At 41.1% G+C, this 20,629-nt stretch overlaps 1 protein-coding gene across 1 annotated transcript in view; it reads left to right on the top strand.

Annotated features, from left to right (window-relative positions):
- Nucleotides 1–3,379: 3,379 nt before the first annotated feature.
- Nucleotides 3,380–20,629, top strand: part of acsl3a (acyl-CoA synthetase long chain family member 3a) — a 110,365-nt gene continuing 93,115 nt past the window's right edge. Inside the window, exon 1 of the mRNA XM_034167822.1 lies at nt 3,380–3,499. The gene's annotated coding sequence lies outside the window, so the exon portion shown is untranslated. The remainder of the gene's footprint in view (nt 3,500–20,629) is intronic.

The following is a 20,629-nucleotide window of genomic DNA, read 5'->3' as shown; positions in this document are numbered from 1 at the left end:
AGTCATACCAAGTTACTATAGGAGCTGTCTCAGTTTTGGAGGGAAGATAAAGATTCATGAAGGTGGTCTGCAGATCAACTTTTTTCTGTGATCCCTCAACATATTTTTCAATCATGAAAGAGTTACTGACAGAGGTTTATGACTTTACCTCAAATTTCATTTTATCAGTGGGTGGAACAAATGAAATTAATTATTATTTTCATATATACACAGTGAGGAAAATAAGTATTTGAACACCCTGTTATTTTGCAAGTTCTCCCACTTAGAAATCATGGAGGGGTCTGAAATTTTCATCGTAGGTGCATGTCCACTGTGAGAGATATGATCTAAAAAAAAAAATCCGGAAATCACAATGTATGATTTTTTAATAATTTATTTGTATGTTACTGCTGCAAATAAGTATTTGAACACCTGTGAAAATCAATGTTAATATTTTGTACAGTAGCCTTTGTTGGCAATTACAGAGGTCAAACGTCAACAGGTTTTCACACACTGCAGTAGGGATTTAAGTCCACTCCTCCATACAGATCTTCTCCAAATCTTTCAGGTTTGGAGTTTCAGCTCTCTCCAAAGATTTTCTATTCTATTGAGGTCTGTAGACTGGCCAGGCCACTCCAGGACCTTGAAATTCTTCTTACAGAGCACCTCCTTAGTTGCCCTGGCTATGTGTTTGGGGTCATTGTCATGCTGGAAGACCCAGCCATGACCCATCTTCAATGCTCTTACTGAGGGAAGGAGATTGTTTGCCAAAATCTCGCAATAGATGACCCCATCCATCCTCCCTTCAATACGGTGGAGTCGCCCTGTCCCCTTTGCAGAAGAGCACCCCCAGAGTATGATGTTTCCACCCCCATGCTTCATGGTTGGGATGGTTTTCTTGGGGTTGTTCTCATCCTCTAAACATGGTAAATGGAGTTGATTCCAAAAAGCTCTATTCTGGTCTCATCTGACCACATGACCTTCTCCCATGCCTCCTCTGGATCATCCAGATGGTCACTGGGGAACTTCAAACGGGCCTGGACATGTGCTGGCTTGAGCAGGGGGGCCTTGCTGCCCTGCAGGATTTTAAACCATGACAGCATCATGTGTTACTAATGTAATCTTTGTGACTGTGGTCCCAGCTCTCTTCAGGTCATTGACCAGGTCCTCCTGTGTTCTGAGCTTTCTCAGAATCATCCTTACCCCACAAAGTGAGATCTTGCATGGAATCCCAGACCGAGGGAGATTGACAGTCATCTTGTGGTTCTTCCACTTTCTAATAAATAATCAGTTATAAAATAAATATAAAATAAATAAACAGTTGATGTCTTCTACCAAGCTGCATGCCTGTTGTCCTGTAGTCCATCCCAGCCTTGTGCAGGTCTACAGTTTGTCCCTGGTGTCCTTAGACAGCTCTTTGGTCTTGGCTATGGTGGACAGGTTGGAGTGTGATTGAGAGTGTGAACAGGTGTCTTTTATACAGGTAACAAGTTCAAACAGGTGCAATTAATACAGGTAAAGAGCAGAATAAGAGGGCTTCTTAAAGAAAAATTAACAGGTCTGTGTGAGCCAGAATTCTTGGTGGTTGGTAGGTGTTCAAATACTTATTTGCAGCAGTAACATACAAATAAATTATTTAAAAAAAAAAATCATACATTGTGATTTTCGGATTTTTTTTAATTTTTTTTTTTAGATTATGTCTCTCACAGTGGACATGCACCTAAGATGAAAATTTCAGACCCCTCCATGATTTCTAAGTGGGAGAACTTGCAAAACCGCAGGGTGTTCAAATACTTATTTTTCTCACTGTGTGTGTGTGTGTGTGTATTCTACATAAAAAAATAAATCACACCAAAAATGGGTGAAACATTATGGAGCTGATTTGATCTCTTATTTGAACCTCACATAGTGTGATATGTTTCTCAGATGATCATATCAGCATTGATGGTGTATTTCTTTGATTTAGTACATTTACATACAAAAATACTCTGTACAGTAGTGTTCAGAATAAAGTAGTGCTATGTGACTAAAAAGATTAATCCAGGTTTTGAGTATATTTCTTATTGTTACATGAGAAACAAGGTACCAGTAGATTCAGTAGATTCTCACAAATCCAACAAGACCAAGCATTCATGATATGCACAACCTCTTCTGCACATGTCTTTTATTTAACAGAGGGACTTTGCGGGGGATTCTTGCAAATAAATTAGCTTCACACAGGCGTCTTCTAACTGTCACAGCACTTACAGGTAACTCCAGACTGTCTTTGATCATCCTGGAGCTGATCAATGGGTGAGCCTTTGCCATTCTGGTTATTCTTCTATCCATTTTGATGGTTGTTTTCCGTTTTCTTCCATGCGTCTCTGGTTTTTTTTGTCCATTTTAAAGCATTGGAGAGCCTATAATTTTTTGCACCTGCGTATAAGTTTTCCCCTCTCCATTCAACTTTTTAATCAAACTATGCTGTTCTTCTGAACAATGCCTTGAACATCCCATTTTCCTCAGGCTTTCAAAGAGAAAAGCATGTTCAACAGGTGCTGGCTTCATCCTTAAATAGGGGACACCTGATTCACACCTGTTTGTTCCACAAAACCGACAAACTCACTGACTGAATGCCACACTACTATTATTGTGAACAGCCCCTTTTCTACTTTTTTTTAACTAATAGCCCAATTTCATAGCCTTAAGAGTGTGCATATCATGAATGCTTGGTCTTGTTGGATTTGTGATAATCTACTGAATCTACTGGTACCTTACTCAAAACCTGGATTAATCTTTTTCGTCACATAGCACTGCTATTATTCTGAACACTACTGTACCTTGCTTGACCATCTTCCTTGCTCTCTTTTAAAACTAAATTCAGATAAAATCCTTTCTGCTGGTTTTTTTTTTTTATAGCTATGACCATGTTATTTGAATTTTAGCATATAACCACTGTGAAACAATCAAACATTTTGCTTCTCCGATTTTGTACATTTCTGTGTGGAAAAAGTTTGTTTTTCTTCAGTGACAACCACACCTGTTTCTAATCCATCATCAATCCTGCATCCATTAAACCATCAACCAGGTGCCAGGCACATCTATTATATAGGAAAATTAATTAATTCATTAATTTAAAAAATGTTTTAGGATTGACGTGGTGATTTAATATTCAGCAAATTTTGAGTTTGCCCGTAGTATATCCTTTTAATTTGGTTAACAAGATGACATCATTTATTGTTATGTTTTTGGGGGGTTTCTTTTTTTAAGCTTTTTTGTGAGCAGACAAGTCATGTCAGGGAGGTTATGTGTGTGTGCGTACGCGCGCGCGCGATCTGTCAGTCAGTAAAATCATTCAAACCATTCTGGCCCGGCCCTCCGCACGCGCCACCTCTCCGAGCCCAATCAGAATGCAGGGAGTAATGGCAGAGAGAAGTGCCGTAATGTGTGTTCAGAGAGCGATATTTGAGGAAATACAGCGACGCTCACAGCTCTGTTCCTGCTGCTGAAGAAAGGACAAGTCTGGAGAAAACACTGTCAGGTAACGCCAAACTTTATTTTAGCAGAGAAGCGTCCGTTTGTGATGCGCAAATGTGCTTGTGACACTGCAGGTGCGTCAAGTTGCCTGTCGGAAGGATGGATCCCGGAAGTAACGAAGTTTCTTCGTCAAATTTAAATCCGTAAATATTCCACTATTTCATGTTTCGAATATGGGTGGTTTGGATGGATGAAAGCTAATGTAACACGAAGATCCATACTATGATTAAATATTTATTTCATTTGGAAACATGATCCCCCCCACCCCGTATGTTCTGGCAGTGTTTTGATGGATTTTGATATTTTTAATGGAGGGGCCTCTGGTGTCAGGTGTGGGGTTCATGTTCATTTTTGTCAGCAATCAAAAATATGTGCTCAGTCCTACTAACTAGAAGATTGCTGTTGTTGGTGTGTGTATTTGTTTTTTTGGATGGGGGGGGTTTGGAGGGGCGCGGGGTACCTGTAGGGGTCAAATGACAGGAATGAAGTTTATGACATTTCGGATTGTCTAAGTTTTGATGAAACAATATCAAAATTTTCTTGTGACCATTCAGGAAAAGTATAGTTTTCCATTTCAACCATGTACAGCTCTTTGATTATAAATTAAAAGGTCAAAGGTAACACTGGGGTCAAAATCCAAAAATTCTTCTAATGTTGATAAATCTGGACTCATGTTGTTCATCTTGCAGAATCAGTTCAAACAGAGAATTAAATGCACCATCAGTGATACCTTTTATTATTTATGTTAAATACACCATCAGTGATACCTTTATTATTTATGAAGCATCGCAATTTGTCTCACTGGGCATTGACCCCTCTCATCCTCTCACCTGTAGAGTAACATTCTGGATATTGCAAACCAGTCTAATGTAAATGTTTTGTAACCCAAGCAATTTGAGTGCAATGTTGTGAAAATTTAAATAATTTTAACATTTTGAAGCTCCCCCCCAGTGTGACTGTTGATTTTTCAATTTCTAATATATGTCTAAGACCCATATGCCACAGAATGCACAAACTATAATTTTTATGAATTGTTACAGTGAAAGGGGCACTGTAGCATCATTTTCAACAAGACCTCTGTAATTTTGAAATTCGACTTCTGTCAAAGTTTGGGTTTTATCCGTAAAGGTCACCAGAGAAAATAGCAGCATTAATTTTCTGGTTATTAGGACAATGTTTTCTGGTTATTAGGACAATGAATAGTACATTTATCGGTGTTGTGAAAAAAATAACCATGTGTTTGAAAGATTATCAAACAGCAAACAATCATATGTAATGCAAGTGCATTGCACACCCATATTTTCCAGACTATAAGTCACATTGGTTAAAAAATGTCTCTTGAAGAGGAAAAACCCATATATACAGTGCATCTGGAAAGTATTTACAGCACTTCACTTTTTCCACATTTTATGTTATATCCTTATTCCAAAATGGATGAAATTCTTTTTTTTTCCCTCAAAATTCTACACACAATACCCCATAATGATAATGTGAAAAAAGGTACTTTTGAGATTATTGCAAATTTATTTAAAAAACTAAGAAATCCCATATATATAAGTATCAGAGCCTTTGCCATGAAGCTCAAAATTGAGCTAAGGTGCATCCTGTTTTCACTGATCATCCTTGAGATGTTTCTACAGCTTAATTGGAGTCTGCCTGGGGTAAATTCAGTTGATTGGTTGTGATTTGGAAGGACACACACCTGTCTACATACACAGTAAAACCACCAGTGTAAAACTAACACTGTCAGTGTTAATTTAACACTAGTTATTTTACTGTGTATAATGTCCCACAGTTGACAGTGCATGTCAGAGCACAAACCAAGCATGAAGTCAAAGGAACTGTCTGTAGACCTCTGAGATAGGATTGTCTTGAGGGACAAATCTGGGGAAGGGTACAGAAACATTTCTGCTGCTTTGAAGGTCCCAGTGAGCACAGTGACCTCCATCATCTGTAAATGGAAGAAGTTTGAATCCACCAGGACTCTTCCTAAAGCTGGCCACCCGTCTAAATGGAGCAATGGGGGGACAACGGCCTTAGTCAGGGAAGTGCCCAAGAACCCAATGGTCACTCTGTCAGAGCTCCAGCATTCCCCCGTGGAGAGAGAAGAACCTTCCAGAAGGACATCCATCTCTGCAGCAACCCACCAATCAGGCCTGTATGGTAGAATGACCAGACAGAAGCCACTCCTTAGTAAAAGGCACATGACAGCCCACATGGAGTTTACCAAAAGGCACCTGAAGGACTCTCAGGGTGATAACCTGCTCTGTTGATGTCAAACTGGGGCAACGGTTCATGTTTCAGCAGGACAATGACTCTAAGCACATAGCCAAGATGTCTTTGAGTGGCCCAGACAGAGTCCAGACCTGAATCCAATTGAACATCTCTGGAGAGATCTGAAAATGACAGTGCACCGACGCTCCCCATCCAACCTGATGGAGCTTGAGAGGTGCTGCAAAGAGGAATGGACAGAACTGCCCAAAGATAGGTGCACCAAGCTTGTGGCATCATATTTAAGAAGACTTGAGGCTGTAATTGCTGCCAAAGGTACATATTGAGCAAAGGGTGTGAATACTTATGTACAAGTGATTTCTTTTTTTATTTTTAATACATTTGCAAAAATAAAAAAAAAACAAAAACTTTTTCATGTTATCATTATGGGATGATGTAAATAGAATTTTGAGGGGGAAAAGTGAGTTTACCTTCATTTTGAAATAAGGCTGTAATGTAACAAAATGTGAAAAAAAATGAATACCTTCCAGATGCGCTGTAAGTCGCACTGGAGTGTAAGTCACACCTTTTTTCTGCATTATCAACTCATTAATTTGTGATTTTTGTGCATTGTTGAAGTGTGTCTTGTTATTGACATTTATTATTTCATTATTGGAGTTTATTTTGTTTCATATAAGTCCTGCAAAAGTCTCATAAAAATAATTACTGTAGTTTTTATTATGAATAACAAATGCATTATTTTTCGGTATATACGAGGGCTGTCAATAAAGTATAGGTCCTTTTTATTTTTTTCAAAAACGATATGGATTTCATTCATATGTTTTTACGTCAGACATGCTTGAACCCTCGTGCGCATGCGTGAGTTTTTCCACGCCTGTCGGTGACGTCATCCGCCTGTGAGCATGAAAGACGTGCGGACGGGTCCGCGCGTCGGCGCAGTGTGGCGGCACAGGAAAAACACCTCTGTGTTGATAACCATTTGTAAAATCCAGGCGGCTTTTGATGGCTTTCAGTGGAGTGAGTATCTGAGAAATTAACAGTTGGACATGTTCCAACTTGTCCTTAAGGCTTCCAACAGAGGTGTTTTTCCTGTGGCGGAGCGTCGTGGCGGCTGCGAGCTGACGCTGCAATCCGTCCGCACGTATTTCATTAAAAAAAAATCTCCTTTAACAGTGGAATATCCGGATAAAATGCTGAAACCGAGTTCTTCTGAAACTTCTCTGTTCTCTCACGATGTCCTGGATCAATAGAGCCTGAACTGTGGAGGTTTTCAGCTTGAAACAGGCTGACGACGGCACCTCGGAGCGCTGCGCGACGTCCCACTGCGTGGGAAGTCCTTAAAGCGACAGTATCACCTCAAAATCTCTCATCAGCCGTTAAAATTTTCACCGAAAACCAGCTTAATTTTTCGAACCGTGTCCACTTCGATGTGCCTCACAGGTTTAGAAAAAATTTTGATCAAACAAAGCGCCAGTCTCTCAGCAACTTCTCAGACAAAGGAATTCCGATGAGGGGCTGGACGACTCCTCCCACAAGGAGTGCTCACACGCGAATGACGTCACCGACAGGCGTGGAAAAACTCACACATGCGCACGAGGGTTCAAGCATGTCTGATGTAAAAACATATGAATGAAATCCATATAGTTTTTGAAAAAAATAAAAAGGACCTATACTTTATTGACAGACCTCGTAAGTTGCACCTGAGTACAAGTCACAGGACATCTTAGTCCTAGTTAAAACCTAATAAAAAAACTGACATGCTCTGGAAAATACGGTAATTGTCATCTACTACTATAAGCAACAGGTTTATCTTTGTGTCTCACAGCAGCCTGTACCCAAGGCTCTTGAAATGAAGCAATATCTCCATCTTGCAGACATTTACCATTAATGCAGGTACAATTGAATTTCTTCAAGAGCTCTATTAATGTTATCAGGTAATACATTTGTGTCACTTGATGACATTTGACAATGTTGTTCTCTGACCATTGGTCACTGATGGGGTGTGATACCATATGAAATTTTGCAAAATGATGATGCATATAATAACAGCTAGTGCTTGAATCTCTGCACTATTTGAATATGAGTGGCCTCATAAAGGCTGGCACTCTAACTTTTGCAATTTTAACATTCTTCTAGCCTGTTTGCACAGCCATTGCAGTGGTTCATAAGAGCAATCCTATACAAAGACACTTTTGTTTTGGAGGGATGGTCTGATGTGATTAAATCTACACAAATGTGTTCTTCATGCCTTAGAGAACTGCCTGGACTGCAAGGCAGAACACAAAAAACTTTATTAGCATGTTGTTACATCTAAAGTTAATATGCAATATACAGCACTATGCAAAAACTCTGAGGCACCCAAATGTTTCTGTCAAAATGTGGGTTTTGATGGGTTTTTTTTGTTTGTTTTTTTTAATTAACAAACCAGTAAAACATCAAAATTGTCAAATTCAAATCTTAAGCTAAAAAAAGTTAGCTTAAGATTTAAAGTTAAACTCCATTAGTCCACAAACTATCAAACAAAAATAAATTAATACTGAATTGATCAATGTGATTAAACAATTATTATTATTTTTATGTAAAGGTTACTCATACAAGATATTTGTGATGTAACACTTGTGCCAAGTCCCAATGGATCGGTACTGGAGCTGTTGTGGAGACCATAAACAACTAAAACAAACAACAAAACAAACAACAACAGCTCTATTATCCATCCATCCATTTTCAGAACCTGCTTATTCCTGTCAAGAGTCATGGTGGCCTGGAGTCTATCCCAGTCATCATGAGACAAGAGTACACCCCGGATAGGCCAGCAGTCTAATCCAGGGCCTGACATGTACAGGCAAACACATTCATATTCAGTCAGTTTAGAGTCACCAGTTCATCGAACCTGCATGTTTTTGGAAGGAATCAATCAATCAATCAATCAATTTTTTTTATATAGCGCCAAATCACAACAAACAGTTGCCCCAAGGCGCTTTATATTGTAAGGCAAGGCCATACAATAATTATGTAAAACCCCAACGGTCAAAACGACCCCCTGTGAGCAAGCACTTGGCTACAGTGGGAAGGAAAAACTCCCTTTTAACAGGAAGAAACCTCCAGCAGAACCAGGCTCAGGGAGGGGCAGTCTTCTGCTGGGACTGGTTGGGGCTGAGGGAGAGAACCAGGAAAAAGACATGCTGTGGAGGGGAGCAGAGATCGATCACTAATGATTAAATGCAGAGTGGTGCATACAGAGCAAAAAGAGAAAGAAACAGTGCATCATGGGAAACCCCCAGCAGTCTACGTCTATAGCAGCATAACTAAGGGATGGTTCAGGGTCACCTGATCCAGCCCTAACTATAAGCTTTAGCAAAAAGGAAAGTTTTAAGCCTAATCTTAAAAGTAGAGAGGGTGTCTGTCTCCCTGATCTGAATTGGGAGCTGGTTCCACAGGAGAGGAGCCTGAAAGCTGAAGGCTCTGCCTCCCATTCTACTCTTACAAACCCTAGGAACTACAAGTAAGCCTGCAGTCTGAGAGCGAAGCGCTCTATTGGGGTGATATGGTACTACGAGGTCCCTAAGATAAGATGGGACCTGATTATTCAAAACCTTATAAGTAAGAAGAAGAATTTTAAATTCTATTCTAGAATTAACAGGAAGCCAATGAAGAGAGGCCAATATGGGTGAGATATGCTCTCTCCTTCTAGTCCCTGTCAGTACTCTAGCTGCAGCATTTTGAATTAACTGAAGGCTTTTTAGGGAACTTTTAGGACAACCTGATAATAATGAATTACAATAGTCCAGCCTAGAGGAAATAAATGCATGAATTAGTTTTTCAGCATCACTCTGAGACAAGACCTTTCTGATTTTAGAGATATTGCGTAAATGCAAAAAAGCAGTCCTACATATTTGTTTAATATGCGCTTTGAATGACATATCCTGATCAAAATGACTCCAAGATTTCTCACAGTATTACTAGAGGTCAGGGTAATGCCATCCAGAGTAAGGATCTGGTTAGACACCATGTTTCTAAGATTTGTGGGGCCAAGTACAATAACTTCAGTTTTATCTGAGTTTAAAAGCAGGAAATTAGAGGTCATCCATGTCTTTATGTCTGTAAGACAATCCTGCAGTTTAGCTAATTGGTGTGTGTCCTCTGGCTTCATGGATAGATAAAGCTGGGTATCATCTGCGTAACAATGAAAATTTAAGCAATACCGTCTAATAATACTGCCTAAGGGAAGCATGTATAAAGTGAATAAAATTGGTCCTAGCACAGAACCTTGTGGAACTCCATAATTAACTTTAGTCTGTGAAGAAGATTCCCCATTTACATGAACAAATTGTAATCTATTAGACAAATATGATTCAAACCACCGCAGCGCAGTGCCTTTAATACCTATGGCATGCTCTAATCTCTGTAATAAAATTTTATGGTCAACAGTATCAAAAGCAGCACTGAGGTCTAACAGAACAAGCACAGAGATGAGTCCACTGTCCGAGGCCATAAGAAGATCATTTGTAACCTTCACTAATGCTGTTTCTGTACTATGATGAATTCTAAAACCTGACTGAAACTCTTCAAATAGACCATTCCTCTGCAGATGATCAGTTAGCTGTTTTACAACTACCCTTTCAAGAATTTTTGAGAGAAAAGGAAGGTTGGAGATTGGCCTATAATTAGCTAAGATAGCTGGGTCAAGTGATGGCTTTTTAAGTAATGGTTTAATTACTGCCACCTTAAAAGCCTGTGGTACATAGCCAACTAACAAAGATAGATTGATCATATTTAAGATCGAAGCATTAAATAATGGTAGGGCTTCCTTGAGCAGCCTGGTAGGAATGGGGTCTAATAAACATGTTGATGGTTTGGATGAAGTAACTAATGAAAATAACTCAGACGGTTTGTGAGTTATACCACGGAGTCAGACACTTCTGATTTAAAGCTCTCTTTTTCAGAGGAGCTACAGCATCCAAAGTTGTCTTCAATGAGGATGTAAAACTATTGACGAGATACTCTATCTCCCTTACAGAGTTTAGGTAGCTACTCTGCACTGTGTTGGTATATGGCATTAGAGAACATAAAGAAGGAATCATATCCTTAAACCTAGTTACAGCGCTTTCTGAAAGACTTCTAGTGTAATGAAACTTATTCCCCACTGCTGGGTAGTCCATCAGAGTAAATGTAAATGTTATTAAGAAATGATCAGACAGAAGGGAGTTTTCAGGGAATACTGTTAAGTCTTCTATTTCCATACCATAAGTCAGAACAAGATCTAAGATATGATTAAAGTGGTGGGTGGACTCATTTACTTTTTGAGCAAAGCCAATAGAGTCTAATAATAGATTAAATGCAGTGTTGAGGCTGTCATTCTCAGCATCTGTGTGGATGTTAAAATCGCCCACTATAATTATCTTATCTGAGCTAAGCACTAAGTCAGACAAAAGGTCTGAAAATTCACAGAGAAACTCACAGTAACGACCAGGTGGACGATAGATAATAACAAATAAAACTGGTTTTTGGGACTTCCAATTTGGATGGACAAGACTAAGAGACAAGCTTTCAAATGAATTAAAGCTCTATCTGGGTTTTTGATTAATTAATAAGCTGGAATGGAAGATTGCTGCTAATCCTCCGCCCCGGCCCGTGCTACGAGCATTCTGACAGTTAGTGTGACTCGGGGGTGTTGACTCATTTAAACTAACATATTCATCCTGCTGTAACCAGGTTTCTGTAAGGCAGAATAAATCAATATGTTGATCAATTATTATATCATTTACTAACAGGGACTTAGAAGAGAGAGACCTAATGTTTAACAGACCACATTTAACTGTTTTAGTCTGTGGTGCAGTTGTAGGTGCTATATTATTTTTCTTTTTGAATTTTTATGCTTAAATAGATTTTTGCTGGTTATTGGTAGTCTGGGAGCAGGCACCGTCTCTACGGGGATGGGGTAATGAGGGGATGGCAGGGGGAGAGAAGCTGCAGAGAGGTGTGTAAGACTACAACTCTGCTTCCTGGTCCCAACCCTGGATAGTCACGGTTTGGAGGATTTAAGAAAATTGGCCAGATTTCTAGAAATGAGAGCTGCTCCATCCAAAGTGGGATGGATGCCGTCTCTCCTAACAAGACCAGGTTTTCCCCAGAAGCTTTGCCAATTATCTATGAAGCCCACCTCATTTTTTGGACACCACTCAGACAGCCAGCAATTCAAGGAGAACATGCGGCTAAACATGTCACTCCCGGTCCGATTGGGGAGGGGCCCAGAGAAAACTACAGAGTCCGACATTGTTTTTGCAAAGTTACACACCGATTTAATGTTAATTTTAGTGACCTCCGATTGGCGTAACCGGGTGTCATTACTGCCGACGTGAATTACAATCTTACCAAATTTACGCTTAGCCTTAGCCAGCAGTTTCAAATTTCCTTCAGTGTCGCCTGCTCTGGCCCCCGGAAGACAATTGACTATGGTTGCTGGTGTCACTAACTTCACATTTCTCAAAACAGAGTCGCCAATAACCAGAGTTTGATCCTCGGCGGGTGTGTCGTCGAGTGGGGAAAAATGGTTAGAGATGTGAACGGGTTGGCGGTGTACACGGGGCTTCTGTTTAGGGCTACGCTTCCTCCTCACAGTCACCCAGTCGGCCTGCTTTCCCGGCTGTTCGGGATCTGCCAGGGGGGAACTAACGGCGACTAAGCTACCTTGGTCCGCACCGACTACAGGGGCCTGGCTAGCTGTAGAATTTTCCACGGTGCGGAGCCGAGTCTCCAATTCGCCCAGCCTGGCCTCCAAAGCTACGAATAAGCTATACTTATTACAAGTACCATTACTGCTAAAGGAGGCCGAGGAATAACTAAACATTTCACACCCAGAGCAGAAAAGTGCGGGAGAGACAGGAGAAGCCACCATGCTAAATCGGCTAAGAGCTAGTAGCTACGCTAAGCTAGCGGATTCCTAAAAACACGCAAAGTGAATAATGTGTAAATAATTTAGAGGTGATTCAGCAGAAGGAGTGCTTTAGTTGAGGCACGTAAAGATTACACTGGGAAACAAATCGTAATCTAGATAACTAGATCAATCTAACTGCGCAGATTAAACAGCTAACAGATACAGAAAAACACCGCTGTGCTCCGGAACAGGAAGTGATACAATACCGCAGTGAGAGCCAACCACCAGTAGAGGCAGAGTCAAGAAAAAAAGATTGTGGCAGTCAGTAACGGAGGAAGGGAGGAAGCCAGAGCACCCGGAGAGAACCCATGCAAACATGGGGAGAAGACGTAAACTCGAAAGACCACGTTGGAAGCAAACCTGGGGTGTCCTTGCTGTGAGGCGACAGTGTTAACCACTAAGCAACAGTGCCACCCTACACTGCTATTCTAACTATATTCAAATTACGCTACAACCCCAATTCCAATAAAGTTGGGACATTGTGTAAAATGTAAATAAAACAGAATACAATGATTTGTAAATCCTCTTCAACCTATATTCAATTGAATACATCACGAAGACAAGATATGTTCAAACTGATAGACATTTTTGTGCAAATATTTGCTCATTTTGAAATGGATGCCTGCAACACATTTCAAAAAAGTTGGGACGGGGCAACAAAAGACTGGGAAAGTTGATGAATGCTCAAAGAACACCTAATTGGAAACAGCTGAATGTCATGATTGGGTATAAAAGGAGCATCCCCAAAAGGCTCAGCCGTTCACAAGCAAAGATGGGGTGAGGATCACCACTTTGTGAACAACTGCATGAAAAAAATAGTCCAACAGTTTAAGAACAATGTTTCTCAACATTCAATTGCAAGGAATTTAGGGATTCCATCATCTACAGTCCATAATATAATCAGAAGATTCAGAGAATCTGGAGAATTTTCTACACGTAAGCGGCAAGGCTGAAAACCAACATTGAATGTCCATGACCTTTGATCCCTCAAGCGGCACTTCATTAAAAACTGACATCATTGTGTAAAGGATCTTACTGCATGAGCTCAGGAACACTTCGGAAAACCATTGTCAGTTAACACAGTTCGTCGCTACATCTACAAGTGCAAGTTAAAACTCTATCACGCAAAGCAAAAGCCAAACATGAACAACATCCAGAAACACCACTGCCTTTTCTGGGCCTGAGCTCATTTGAAATGGACAGAGGCAAAGTTGAAAAGTGTGCTGTGGTCTGATGAGTCCACATTTGAAATTGTTTTTGGAAATTATGGACGTCGTGTCCTCTGGACAAAAGAGGAATACAACCATCCAGATTGTTACCAGCACAAAGTTCAAAACCAGCATCTGTGATGGTATGGGGGTGTGTTAGTGCCCATGGCATAGCCAACTTACACATCTGTGATGGCACCATCAATGCTGAAAGGTACATCCAGGTTTTGGAGCAACACATGCTGCCATCCAAGCAACATCTTTTTCAGGGATGTCCCTGCCTATTTCAGCAAGACAGTGCCAAGCCACATTCTGCACGTGTTACAACAGCGTGGCTTCGTAGTAAAAGAGTGCGAGTACTAGACTGGCCTGCCTCCATTCCAGACCTGTCGCTCATTGAAAATGTGTGGTGCATTATGAAGCGCAAAATACGACAACGGAGACCCCGGACTGTTGAACAACTGAAGACATACATCAAGCAAGAATGGGAAAGAATTCCACCTATAAAGCTTCAACAATTAGTGTCCTCAGTTCCCAAACACTTATTGAGTGTTGTTAGAAGGAAAGGTGATGTAACACAGTGGTAAACATACCACTGTCCCAGCTTTTTTGAAACGTGTTGCAGGCATCCATTTCAAAATAAGCAAATATTTGCACAAAAACAATAAAATTTGTCAGTTTGAACATGAAATATCTTGTCTTTGTGGTGTATTCAATTGAATATAGGTTAAAGAGGATTTGCAAATCATTATATTCTGTTTTATTTACATTTTACACAACATCCCAACTTCATTGGAATTGGGGTTGTATGATAGAGTTGATCATAAGCTTTGGAATAACGTACTGGTTAAGATGAGACACTGGAGTTCTGTTGAGGGTTTTATGACTATATTCGGAACTCATCTGTTCATGGCTGCCTATAGTTACTGACGGTGTGTAATTGAAATCTTACCCCCTCACATAGAAGGTGTGCATGTAGCGTGTTAGTGGCAACTAGCATGTTATACTCACCATCACTCGCTGGCATGTGCATGGCATGCCAGTGGTGTTTAATGTAGTGTGTCACCTGGTGCTGTCTGCTGATTCCTGCCCAGTGTTTTATCAGCATTGTCTTTGTTTTTTCCACATTTTATCATGGATTTGGAGTTTCTGAACAACGTGGTGCTTTCCAACCAATTACACAGATGGCATGTGCATGGCGTATTTGCGGTGTGTAAGGGGCGACCACGGGATGAGTGTTGAGTGCCAAGTGTTTTGAACATAACCAAAACTCCTAGCACACTTTGGCGAGTGCTGCCAACTGTGTGGCACAGTGTGACGTGTTTGTGGCAGAGAGTGGAGTGCTGGGTGGAACGCCCTACATGCCTCTCTAAATGCCACAGACACACAATCATCTTTTAACTTTGAATCTATATCTGTTTGCATATTTATATGTTTAAATTTTATGTTTTAATATTTAAACAACAGGTTTAATAGCAAAATGCAAACAGTTATATAAATGAAATTACTATGAGATGTTTTGGACTTTTTTTTTGTTTGCTTTGTCTTTTGTTTTAATTCATCAGCCTGACCCTTGTGACAGAGTTGCGCGTGTTGTTTCGCCGTGCTGAAGTGTCTGAAAGACTTCAGCCGGCCAGCGTAGCTGAAAGTACAGTGACATTTGCACACAAAGGATTCCATTCAGACCATGTTTTGAGGAAGAAGTGATTTCCTCAAACACTTGCACGTACAGCAAAGTTAATACCTGCTCCCCACCATTGGGCTGTTTCAGAGTATTACGCAATTAATCCAGCGAGTGGAAGGTGCTTGCACTGCTCTTGTTTGTTGCATAAGTCTTGCTTTGTTTTCGAAGGTTAGCAGTTTGTATTTCGTAGAAGTTACACCAGTCCTTCACAAATTCCACAAGCAGATAGTGTCCTTCTCATACTGCCTTACATCCCTATGTCGGCTGAGCCTGATCTGGAATCTGTATATGTTCTAGGTGGAAGGAATTTCAGAAAACACAACACAGGAAACAGTTTGTTCTCAGATTTGAGGGTTTAACATTGTACATAGTTGAGAAGCCTCTAAAACAAATCTGGGATTTTGTGCTGTTTAAATAAATGTAATTGTGCACAATAGCGTTCGCTAATACCGCGTCATTATCAGCTGATTTGTTGATTCTCCCAGATGCCATACGTAATTTATGATGTCAAATCTGGAACTGCTTAGGGTCAGGTGAGGTTTTGGAGCATGCACTGGACGTCACCACATCCACCACACTGTGGAACAGCTTTTGGTGCTGGATGGTAACCACCCAGACAGGCATCCAGTCCATTCCATCTATCTGCCATAGCCAGGTCAAATGAGGGAATCCTCGTCTACTTTTCCAGCCACTGTGGTCCTCAACACTAAGACACCCACATGCAGGATCATGCCCAAAGTAACGTGCCACATGGCCAAAATGCTGGAGCTGACATGATCTCACAATGCAAGTGACACTCCTCATCAGAGTGTCACTTCATTGGCTTCCTGTTAATTCTAGAATAGAATTTAAAATTCTTCTTCTTACTTCTAAGGTTTTGAATAATCAGGTCCCTTCTTATCTTAGGGACCTCATAGTACCATATCACCCCAATAGAGCGCTTCGCTCTCAGACTGCAGGCTTACTTGTAGTTCCTAGGGTTTGTAAGAGTAGAATGGGAGGCAGAGCCTTCAGCTTTCAGGCTCCTCTCCTGTGGAACCAGCTCCCAATTCAGATCAGGGACACAGACACCCTCTCTACTTTTAAGATTAGGCTTAAAACTTTCCTTTTTGCTAAAGCTTATAGTTAGGGCTGGATCAGGTGACCCTGAACCATCCCTTAGTTATGCTGCTATAGACTTAGACTGCTGGGGGGTTCCCATAATGCACTGAGTGTTTCTTTCTCTTTTTGCTCTGTATGCACCACTCTGCATTTAATCATTAGTGATTGATCTCTGCTCCCCTCCACAGCATGTCTTTTTCCTGGTTCTCTCCCTCAGCCCCAACCAGTCCCAGCAGAAGACTGCCCCTCCCTGAGCCTGGTTCTGCTGGAGGTTTCTTCCTGTTAAAAGGGAGTTTTTCCTTCCCACCGTCGCCAAGTGCTTGCTCACAGGGGGTCGTTTTGACCATTGGGGTTTTTACGTAATTATTGTATGGCCTTGCCTTACAATATAAAGCGCCTTGGGGCAACTGTTTGTTGTGATTTGGTGCTATATAAATAAAATTGATTGATCAGAGTCTCCTTCACCATTCTTTGACTGATCTCCTCTGTTCACTTCAGGGGCAAATGGGGAATGTGTAGTACTTTAAGTCCTGAGAGCCAGAATTGAGAAACACTGGAGCAGTCAGAGCTGTTGTTTCCTCACTATGGATTGGTTGACCACACCTGAATTAGTTAATTAGCAGTGGATGTAGAGCAGGGGTGGCCAAGTTCGGTCTTCGAGAGCCACATTCCTGACACTCTTGTCTCCCTGCTCCAACACACCTGAATCCAACGAAAGACTCATTAGCAGACTTTTAATGAACCTTTCCTTGGATTCAGGTGTGTTGGAGCAGGGAGACAACTAAGAGTGTCAGGAATGTGGCTTTTGAGGACCGAACTTGGCCACCCCTGATGTAGAGGGAGAGTTGGAAAACTTGCACACTAGGTGTTCTCCAGGAGTAGTGGTGGTGACTTAAGAGTTTTATTATTTTGGATAGTGTGTGTGGACAGTTTCTTGAGTTTTGAGGAAGGATGTGAAGCTGTAAGTGAGGATGATGAATCATGTGTGTGTGTGTGTGTGTGTGTGTGTGTGTTTCCCTCTCTGTAAGCTCATACCATTTCGACAGTGGAATTTTTTTTCTTCTTGAAATAACAGACACAGTGATGAAAGAAACATCACACTTCCATCATCAAGACAGACTAAATAGAAACGCGCTGTGCAGTTGTGCTTCTACTGATGCCTTCGAATAGTGGCTTGAAGACTTGCAACTTGCATGCTACTGCATGTGCAGACCCTTTGCTGGCTGTAGCCTTTAAATGGGAAGTTCATAATGTGATCTGTATGAGCTGTCCAGCAGGTGGGAGTACAGCACATGATGTCATCTTTTTCATGTGGACTCCAGAATAATGTGGAATTGAAACATGAGTGTTTTGAATGGCTTCAACAGGCTTTGATACAGTGTTTTGAGCTTGCCATGAGTAATTTGCGGTACAGATGAAAAGTTTGGTTTTTCATTCCCATTTATACATTCTATCCATTGTTTAATGCTGTTTTCCTTCCCATTCTTTTGTTCGTACAGCATTTGGTGATGTAGTGGGCGTCATGATTCTGTCTGCATCCAGCAGGTGGCAGACACGTCAATGAGATATTACATATAGGGTAAACAATACTGTTTTTCCTATTGAGCTGATGCATCAAGGTTCACCAGATTTTATTGTTTGTCTTTCTTGGTAAGGGCAGGGGTGGTGGCCGTGTGGTTAAGTGCACTTGTTTCCAATGCAGAAGGTTCCCATCCTCCAGATGATGTGGAGTTGTGTCAGGAAGGGCATCTGATGTAAAAGTTGTGCCACATCAACATGCAGGTCCTCCTTGGATCTGCTGTGCTTACTCCAAGTGAAACAAGGGAGACGCCCTATAACGTTTGAGATGTGAAAAATGAATTGAGTTACTGCTTACCCAAGCTCGCCGGGAAGGTCTAACATGTCCAGTGGCTGTGGCTTTAGGGTGTGACCAACCACACATTGCTATCAACATGGTGCAAAATGGGGTGTGACGTCACATGTAGGTTTTCTATCGAAACCCAGAACAGCTGATATGAACCTCATATCTGGGCATCGTATCAGCTGCCTCGCTGATTCATGATTAACTCATTAATGCATAAAGGGGTGGAGCGTGGGTGGCTCAGTGTGTGATGAAAGAAGCTTGAACACGCCCCTCTCCTCGAGTCTGACCACCAAAGCTAACAGGCTAACCGCAGTTCGGGTGTTTATTAAATCAGATTTTTAGGGACTGTGCTGTGGTTCTAATGATTTGTCCCCTGCTGGAGCTGTTGCCCCACAACCCTATCCCAGATAAGTGGTTACAGATGTATGTATGCATTTATTTCTGACCATATTTTAAAATGTGTACATAAAATATAGGGGTACCAGCAGTTTTAACCACTTAAATCAGCTATTAACTGCTTGACTGAACATTTTGTTCCTTCTGGTTGTCTTTTTGAGTCTCTATACCCACATCTAAAAGATCCTAATGCACAGAAGGCTCAGTGTTTGTCACCTTTAATAATCTCTAATGTCCAGCCTTTTTATTTTACCTTATTTGATGTGTCAGAGCAACACAGAGCCTTAAAGCAATTGGATCCCAGCAAATCTGCAGGTCCTGATCAGCTCGATTCTCACTTACTGACGTTTGCTGCCTATTTAATAGCAGAATCACTGACTCATATTTTTAATCTTACCTTGTCTAACACTGTAATTGCTAACATATGGAAATCCACTTTTGTTTGTCTATTGTTGAAGGGACGGGATCCCTCAGTTGTAAATAATTACAGGGCAATTTCTAAATTACATGTTCTTGCTGACGTTTTGTAATGTCTTGTGAGTGAGCAACTAAAAATTTTTTTTTGAAAGACACACATGATATTTTGTCCCAATATCAGTCAGGCTTTCAGAAAGAGCACAGCACAATTACTGCCATTACTAAGGTGGTAAATGACATTGAAGCTTTGGACTGAAAACAGTGTTGTGTTGCTCTTTTCGTTGACCCATGAAAGAGTTTTGGTACTGTGGATCACAACATCTTGGCAGACAGCCTTTGAAATTTTGGCTTATCTGAGTGTGCTGTGAAATAGTTTTCTAACTACTTCTGTCCAATTTGCTGACTGTTCCTCTTCGTTCCTCCCAGTGTTAAAAGGTGTGCCTCAGGGTTCCATACTTGGACCTCTGCTCTTATAGCTTGTGTGTATATATATATATATATATATATATATATATATATATATACACTCAACAAAAATATAAACACAATATCACCATTTCCCTCAAATATTGTTCACAAACCAGTCTAAATCTGTGATAGTGAGCACTTCTCCTTTGCTGAGATAATCCATCCCACCTCACAGGTGTGCCATACCAAGATGCTGATTAGACACCATGATTAGTGCACAGGTGTGCCTTAGACTGCCCACAATAAAAGGCCACTCTGAAAGGTGCAGTTTTGTTTTATTGGGGGGGGATACAAGTCAGTATCTGGTGTGACCACCATTTACCTCATACAGTGCAACACATCTCCTTCACATAGAGTTGATCAGGTTGTCAATTGTGGCCTGTGGAATGTTGGTCCACTCCTCTTCAATGGCTGTGCGAAGTTGCTGGATATTGGCAGGAACTGGTACACACTGTCGTATACGCCGGTCCAGAGCATCCCAAACATGCTCAATGGGTGACATGTCCAGTGAGTATGCTGGCCATGCAAGAACTGGGACATTTTCAGCTTCCAAGAATTGTGTACAGATCCTTGCAACATGGGGCCGTGCATTATCCTGTTGCAACATGAGGTGATGTTCTTGGATGTATGGCACAACAATGGGCCTCAGGATCTCGTCACGGCATCTCTGTGCATTCAAAATGCCATCAATAAAATGCACCTGTGTTCTTCGTCCATAACAGACGCCTGCCCATACCATAACCCCACCGCCACCATGGGCCACTCGATCCACAACATTGACATCAGAAACCGCTCACCCACACGACGCCACACACGCTGTCTGCCACCTG

The sequence above is a fragment of the Thalassophryne amazonica genome, chromosome 4 (assembly GCF_902500255.1).
Source record: "Thalassophryne amazonica chromosome 4, fThaAma1.1, whole genome shotgun sequence".
Taxonomy (NCBI): Eukaryota; Metazoa; Chordata; class Actinopteri; order Batrachoidiformes; family Batrachoididae; genus Thalassophryne; species Thalassophryne amazonica.
Note: the sequence above shows the minus strand (reverse complement) of the source record. Positions and strands in the feature narration are given on the sequence as shown.